General features: G+C 44.3%; 1 pseudogene; it reads left to right on the forward strand.

Moving 5' to 3' along the window:
- Positions 1-6,167: 6,167 nt before the first annotated feature.
- Positions 6,168-6,737, forward strand: LOC118025099 (annotated as a pseudogene).
- The last annotated feature ends 1,791 nt before the right edge of the window (positions 6,738-8,528 follow it).

Genomic DNA, 8,528 nt, shown 5'->3' on the forward strand with positions numbered 1-8,528 from the left:
ATTTTGTTTATTTATTTGACAGAGAGAGACACAGTGAGAGAGGGAACACAAGCAGGGAGAGTGGGAGAGGGAGAAGCAGGCTTCCTGCTGGGCAGGGAGCCCGATGCGGGGCTTGATCCCAGGACCCTGGGATCATGACTTGAGCTGAAGGCAGACGCTTAACCGACTGAGCCACCCAGGCGCCCCTATTTTACTTTATTTTTAACTAGGCTCCATGCCCTGTGTGGAGCTCAATGTGGGGCTTGAACTCATGCCCCTGAGATCAAGACCTGAGCGCAGGCTGAGTGGGATGCTCAACTGACTGAGCCACCCAGGCGCCCCCAGATTCCTCATTTTATAAACAGGGATCACTGGGGCACCTGGCTGGCTCAGTCAGTAAAGCATGCGACTCTTGATCTCGGGGTTGTAAGTTCGAGCCCTATGTTGGGCATAGAGATTACTTAAAAATAAAATTTTAAAAAATTAAAAATAAAAAAAATTAAAATGGAGATCATAAGGGGCACCTGGCTGGCTCAGTCAGTGGAGTATGAGACTCTTGCTCTCAGGGTTGTGAATTTGAACTGTGAGTTGAGTGTAAAGATTACTTTAAAAAAATTAAAAATGAGGATCATGCTAGCACTTACTCTATATGGTTTATTTTATTTTTTTTAAAGATTTTATTTATTTATTTGACAGAGAGAGAGACAGTGAGAGCAGGAACACAAGCAGGGGGAGTGGGAGAGGGAGAAGCAGGCTTCCCACGGAGCAGGGAGCCCGAGGTGAGGCTCAATCCCAGGACGCTGGGATCACAACCTGAGCCGAAGGCAGACGCTTAACGGCTAAGCCACTCAGACCCCCCTTACTCTATACGGTTTTTGTAAAGATTAACAGTTTACTTGTTTATTGTCCCTGTCTCTCCAAATTAGACCACAAATTTTAAAGATTTTATTTATTTGAGAGAGAGAGAGAGCAAAAGAGAGCACAAGTGGAGAGGAGAGGGAGAAGCAGGCTCCCCGAGAGCAGGGAGCTGGATGCGGGGCTCGATCCCAGGACCCCATGATCATGACCTGAGCCAAAGGTAGACGCTTAACTGACTGAGCCACCCAGGTGGCCCTAGACCACAAATTTTAGAAAGAAGCGATCTTTGTTTTGTTTGCTGTCTGGAGTGTTTAGGACAGTGCTGGACACAGAGGTTTTTTGTTTGCTTGTTTCTTTTTTTTTTTTTTTAAAGATTTTATTTATTTATTTGAGAGAGAGAGAGCGAGCACAGAGGGAGAGGGAGAAGCAGACTCCTGGCTGAGCAGAGAGCCTGACATGCGGCTCAACTCCAGGACCCTGAGATAATGACTTGAGCCCAAGGTAGTCGCTTAACCGACTGAGCCACCCAGGCGCCCCTGGAACACAGAGAGGTTTGCAAGATACTTACAGAATGAATGAACAAGGCAGGTGCATAGTATGTCCTGTATGTTAGCTATTGCAGTCAGTTTGGAATGCTGTAACAAAAATACCATAGACTGGGTGGCTTAAACACAGAAATTTATCCTTCACAGTTCTGAAGGCTGGCAAGTCCAAGATCAAGGTGCCGACTGATTCAGTTCCTGGTGAGATCCTTCTTTCTAGTTTGCAGAGGGGGGCCTTCTTGCTGTATGCTCAGGTGGCAAAGAAAGAGCTCTTGTGTTTTCCTTTTCATAAGGTCCTTAATCCCATCATGGGGGGCTCTACCATCATGACCTCATCCAACCCTAATTACCTCCAAATACCCTCCCATTGGGGATTAGGTTTGGAAATCATTTGGTCTGGGGGACACGAACATTCAGTCCATAGCAGTTATTATAGGATCTTCCCTATTTGGAGGCTGTAGAAATTGACGTTTAGAGCATAGAGATTTAGACTCACACAATGTTGGAGCTGGAAGGAATCTTAGGGAGAATAGTCCAATCTTTTTATTTTATATGTGAAAAAAATAAAAACCTAGGATCATTCCACTTGCCCAAGAATATAATACTTGTTTAAAACAAATTTCCTGGGTGGCTCAGTCGTTAAGCGTCTGCCTTCGGCTCAGGTCATGATCCCAAGGTCCTAGGATAGAGCCCCGCATCGGGCTCCCTGCTCCGCGGGAGGCCTGCTTCTCCCACTCCTACTCCCCCTGCTTGTGTTCCCTCTCTCGCTGTCTCTCTCTCTGTGTCAAATAAATAAAATCTTTAAAAAATAAAACAAAACAAATTTCCTCGAGGGGCACCTGCGTGGCTCGGTTGGTTAAGCGGCTGCCTTGGGCTCAGGTCATGATCCCAGGGTCCTGGGATCGAGCCCTGCGTCGGGCTCCCTGCTCAGCGGGGAGTCTGCTTCTCCCTCTCCCTCTGCTGCTCCCCCTGCTTGTGCTCTCCCTCTCTGTCTAATAAATAAATAAAATCTTTAAAAGAAATTAAAAAACATCTCCCCGAGGGGCACCTGGGTGGCTCAGTCAGTTGAGTGTCGGAGTCTTGATTTCAGCTCAGGTCATGATCTCAGGGTCCTGAGATCCAGCCCCGTGTGGGGCTCCATGCTTAGTGGGGAGTCTGCTTGTCCCTCTCCCTCTGCTCCTTCCCCTCCCCATCCTGCCACCGAATGCTCTCTCTCTCCTTCTATCTATCTCTAAAATAAATAAATAAAATCTTAGGAGAAAAAAATCTCCCCTAGAGAAAACGGGGTGAAGCTTTACAGGGACTCTTTTTACTGTTACAACTTTACAACTCTCTTGTAAACCTAAAATTATTTCAAATAAAAACAACAACAGCAAAAAAAAAAAAAAAAATCCGTGATCATAAGGCATGGAGGGGATGAGGGTGGGTAGGGATTGTAAGGAGAGGTGGGGAGGTATTTAAGAATATTCTTCTCCAGTTGCCTTATTCCTCCCCCAAAGACACAGTGATTGTATTTCAGTGCACTTATCCCATCTCTGTTGTAGCCCATCTGTTAAACCCATCTACCGCTTTCTTATTTTCAGTGTCAATTTGATTTTTTTCTTTTCTTTTTAAAAATATTTTATTTTTAATTATTTGACAGGGAGAGAGAGAGCACAAGCAGGGGGAGCAGCAGGCAGAGGGAGAAGCAGGCTCCCAACTGAGCAAGGAGCCCGATGTGGGGCTCCATCCCAGGACCCTGGGACCTGAGCCGAAGGCAGTTGCTTAACCAACTGAGCCACCCAGGCGCCCCTTGATTTTTTTTTCTTATGAAATAACTGATTTTTTGTTCTTATTCTCTGTTGAAATTCTCCATTTTCATCCATTTTGTACATCTTTCCTCTACTTTTTGAATATATATATATGTATCTCCAGAAAAAAAAAAATATAAAATATATATTTTTTTAGAGAGGGAGGAAGGGAGGGGCAGAGGGAGAGAGAGAATCTTAAGCAGGTTCCACGCCCAGTGAGGAATTCAACTCAGGCTCGATCTCACAACCCTGAGATCATGACCTGAGCCAAATTCAAGTCGGATGTTTAACCGACTAAGCCACCTAGGTGCCCCTATTTTCTGAGCATAATAATAATAATTAATAATAATTATTTAAAAGTCCTTATCTTAGGGGCACCTGGCTGGCTCAGTCAGAAGAGCATGAGACTCATGATCTTGGGGTCATGAGTTTGAGCCCGTGATGGGTGTAGAGATTACCTAAATAAATAAAACTTAAAAAAACAAAAAGAAAATCTTTAGGAAGATCATTTGCAAGGAAATGCCAGCCTAAATCATTTTTAAGGATGACCAGTGTCTTGCTTTCCATGACATTTCCCCTGAAGCACCAACACATTTTCTGGTGATACCCAAGAAACATATATCCCAGATTTCTGTAGCAGAAGATGATGATGAAAGTCTTCTTGGACATTTAATGATTTTGGCAAGAAACGTGCTGTTGGGATGCCTGGGTGCCTTCAGCTCAGGTCATGATCCCAGGGTGTTGGGATAGAGTCCCACATCGGGCTCCTTGCTCAGCAGGGAGCCTCCTTCTCGCTCTGCCTCTGCCTGCCACTCCCCTTGCTTGTGCTCTCCTTCTCCCTCTCTCTCTGACAAATAAATGAATAAAATATTTTAAAAAAGAGAAAAACACATGCTGCTGATCTGGGCCTGAAGGAGGGGTATCAAATGATAGTGAATGAAGGTTCAGACTGTCTATCATGTTCATCTTCATGTTCTTGGAGGGTGGCAGATGAATTGGCTTCCTGACTAAGCATGTTTTAGGGATAATTTTTCTCTTCTGTAGACAATGATCAATATTTGAAGTTCCAGGTGTCTGGGTGGCTCAGTCGGTTAAGGGTCTGCCTTTAGCTCTGCCTTGCATTGCCCTGTTTAGCAGGGAGCCTGCTTCTCCCTCTCCCTCTGCTGCTCCCTCTGCTTGTACTCTCTCAGTCTCTCTGTCAAATAAATAAATAAAATCTTAAAAAAATTTTTTTGAGGTTCCAATACGTTAAACATATACTTATTTTTGCCTATGTATGGAGAGATTGAGGAAATAATTTTAAAAACCCATGCATAATAAAAGGCAATGTTGCATGGTTAAAAAAGTAAGTAAATAAATAGATACAATAAGTCCTAGTCTTTTAATTCCAATGTCTATATCATCTGTGGACCTATTTCGAGTGTATATTTTCATTGGATTAATAGTCATACATTCCTGTCTCTCCACATACTTAGTAATTAAAAAAAAATTTTTTTTTTTAATTTATTCATTTGAGAGAGAGCACAAGAGCATGAGCATGGGGAGGGTCAGAGGGAGAGTGAGAAGCAGATCTCTTGCTGAACAGGGACCCCAACATGGGGCTCAATCCCAGGACCCCGGGATCATGACCTGAGCAGAAGGCAGACACTTAACTGACTGAGCCACCCAGGCGACCCCCTCCCCCCTTTTTTTTAGGTAAGCTCTACGCCCAACATGGGGCTTGAACTCACAACCTGGAGATCAAGAGTCACATGCTGCACCAACTGAGCCGGCCAGGCGCCCCCATACTTAGTAATTTTTGATTGAATGTTAGAAATTATATATAAAAACACTGTAGAGGCTCCACAAGATGGCTATTTCCTACCAGAGACAGTTCATACTGCCTTCCCAAAGACAGTGTGGCTGATCCCCTTAATCCAATCAAGATCTCAGCTGGGTCCAGGTTGTATCACAGATTTGGTCAGCTTCAGTACATAAGAAACTTCTCAGATAGAGTCTTTGCTGAAAGACTCATGGACTGAATGGTGTTAAATAAGGATTACAGTTCTCTTTTTCTTTTAAAGATTTTATTTTTTAAGTAATCTCTTCCCGCAGTGTGGGGCTTGAACCCACAACCCTGAAATCAAGAGTTCCATACTCTACCAACTGAGTCAGCCAGGTGCCTTGGGATTACAGTTTTCAGAGTTTATTTTGCTTACAGTTATAAAAGCTAATTCAGCAAACAATTCTACAAAGACTAGATTGATGGTAAAATAACTATCATTTTGCCTTATATTATCATTTAAATTTTCATAAATGTTTCATGACTCAGAAAGGCTATATCCTTTTCTGTCAAGTTTTTTAGCTCAGTGTTACTCAGTGTGGGTCCCTCAGACCAACAGGATCATTATCATCTTGGAGCTTGTAAGAAAGGCCAATCTTGGGCCAACCCAGAGACCTTTCAAATAAGAATGTTAAGGGGCGCCTGGGTGGCTCAGTCGTTAAGCGTCTGCCTTCAGCTCAGGTCATGATCCCAGGGTCCTCGGATCAAGTCCCACATCGGACTCCCTGCTCAGCAGGAAGCCTGCTTCTCCCCCTCTCTCTGCCTGCCACTCCCCTTGCTTGTGCTCTCTCTCTGACCAAAAAAAAAAAGAACGTTAGAAGATAAGCCTCCTAGAATCTGTATTTTAATTAGCTTTCTAGGTGATTCTGATTGTCCCTAAGTTTAAGAAGCACTGATCTAGGGGTGCCTGGCTGGCTCAGATGGTGGAGAATGTGACTCTTGATCTTGGGTTCATGAGTTTGAGCCCCACACTGGTTGTAGAGATTACTTAAAAATAAAATCTTAAAAAAAAAAAAGCACTTATCTCGCCAACACACTGTCCTTATATTTACATAATTGTCTGTTTATTTCTTTAGACCACCATTTCAAAGTTCTACACTGTTTTTATATAGAGAACTGCCAGTTTTCACATGGTTAAAGCATTTTTATCTTGAGCTCTTCCCCCAAGTGGCCTGAGGTGACCTCTGAAAATGGTTCACTATTCGCTTGACCCAGAAAACCCTACGAAATCATGTAAATCAAGAGGTTCAAATCTCCGTGTTCACTTTAAGAATCCACGTGAAACTGCCAAGGCCATCAAGGGTCTGCAGATCCGAAAAGCCACCGAGTATCTGAAAGACGTCACTTTACAGAAGCAGGGTGTGCCATTCCATCGCTACAATGGTGGAGTTGGTAGGTGTGCCCAGGCCAAACAGTGGGGCTGGACACAGGGTTGGTGGCCCAAGAAGAGTGCTGAATTTTTACTGCACATGCTTAAAAATGCAGAGAGTAATGATGCACTTAAGGGTTTAGATGTCGATTCTCCGGTCATTGAGCACATCCAGGTGAACAAAGCCCCCAAAATATGGCGTAGAATGTACAGGGCTCTTGGTCAGATTAACCCATACATGAGCTCTCCTTGCCACATCGAGATGATCCTTACTGAAAAAAGAGCAGATTGTTCCTAAACCAGAAGGGGAGTTTGCACAGAAGAAAAAGATATCCCAGAAGAAACGGAAGAAACAAAAACTTACGGCCCGGGAGTAAATTCTGCACAGAATAAATGCCAAAAAAAAGCATTTTTACCTTGAGACAGTAATTTCAACACATGGGGCGCCTGGCTGGCTCAGTTAGAAGAGCATACAACTCTTGATTTGAGGTCTTGAGTTTGAGCCTCACGTTGGGTGTAGAAATTACTTAAATAAAATCTTTAGGGGGTGCCTGGGTAGCTCAGTTGGTTAAGCCTCTGACTTCAGCTCAGGTCAGTGGTTCGGGGTCCTGGGATGGAGCCCTATGTGCCTGGCTCCCCACTGAGTAGGGAGTCTGCTTCTCCCTCCTCCTCTACCCCTCCCCCTGCTCATGCTCTCTCACTCTCAAATAAATAAAATCTTAAAAAAAATCCTTAGGGGCACCTAGGTAGTTCAGTTGGTTAAGCGACCGACTCTTGATCTCAGCTCAGGTCTTGATCTCAGGGTTGTGAGTTCAAGCCCTGCATTGGGCTCCACACTGGGCATGGAGACTACTTAAAACAAAACAAAACTTTAAAAAAGTAATTTCAACACATAGAGCACACAAGGAGATTTTCACTCCAAGTTACGTTGGGAATGCTTGCCTGGATAGAAATGGAATATTCACATGTATCAGTAAATTGGAATGACATGCCCTCCTTGTATTACTGATGTTGTTATACCGGCGAGATATGAAGGCAAAATATGTGGCTACATGATCACCAATCATATACAAGATCAGAAATGCCATTGAAGGAGACAGAAGCAGGGTGTGCTTCCGTCTTCCAAAGGCCAAGGATGAAGCTGAGGCAGAATAGCACGTTTTGGTCCTATATTGAGATCAAAGCAGAACTTTGAGGCATCCCTAGTAGCTATTATTAACTATCAAGGTGACATTGTGCTATTCAGGGGCCTTGAGGGATTTCAGTCTTCTCAGCATACCCCACCCCCTACCCCGCCAACCCCAACTCCCAGGGAACTCGAGCTTTTCATCTCCAAGTGACATTTCCATCTATTTAGGTGCCCAAGCCAGAAACTTCTAATTTGACACCAAATTCTATGAACTGCATGTCTTAACTTTCTTTCGGCTGCATCCATCTCTGTCCCTGAGCCCAGCCCCGGTTATTTCTTACAGCTTTCATTCTTCCCACCCTATAATCTACTTTTCACACAGCAGCCAAAACCAAAGTCTATATATAAACCAGGTCCTGTTATTGCCCTGCTTAAAACTCTCCATTGGCTTCCCATACTTTGATTATGAACTTCCATCTATCTACTCTAGCTTATCGGGCTCTCCTAGCTCCTGCCTGCTATGCCCACCTCCTTTGGGACCACCCTCCCTCTGAATTGCAGGCCAAACAGGACTCTTCTGTTCTGTGAACACTTCCAAGCACTTTCCTGCACTGAGACTATGCTCCCCCTACTTGAAGGCTCCTCGCTGCTACTCTTCTCCTTGCTGACTCCTTGCCGACAGGATGGGCCAACATGACATCGTTTTCATCTTTCAATTCTTTGTTAAACGTCACTCCCTTAGAGAGGTCTTTTCCTTTTCCGATCACACAATGTAATGTAGATCCTTCCTCCTCTCCCCTGTTTGTCCCGTAAGGCCCTTAACAAATGTGTATTTATATATTGATGGGTTCATTTGTTTCACATCTGTCTCCCCACTACGCAATAAGTGCCCTGAAGAAAGAAACCACGTCTGTGTTGTACTTTACTGTGTCTCCTGTGCCCAGCCCACAGCAGACCTCAATAAATACCTGCTGAATGTTGGAGGAACTCCTGTCTCCAGCCTGAGCCCTGGGGCATTGTGGGTGGTACCAGGCTCTCT

Source organism: Mirounga leonina, unplaced genomic scaffold (assembly GCF_011800145.1).
Source record: "Mirounga leonina isolate KUSES-001 unplaced genomic scaffold, KU_Mleo_1.0 Mir_200, whole genome shotgun sequence".
Classification (NCBI taxonomy): Eukaryota; Metazoa; Chordata; class Mammalia; order Carnivora; family Phocidae; genus Mirounga; species Mirounga leonina.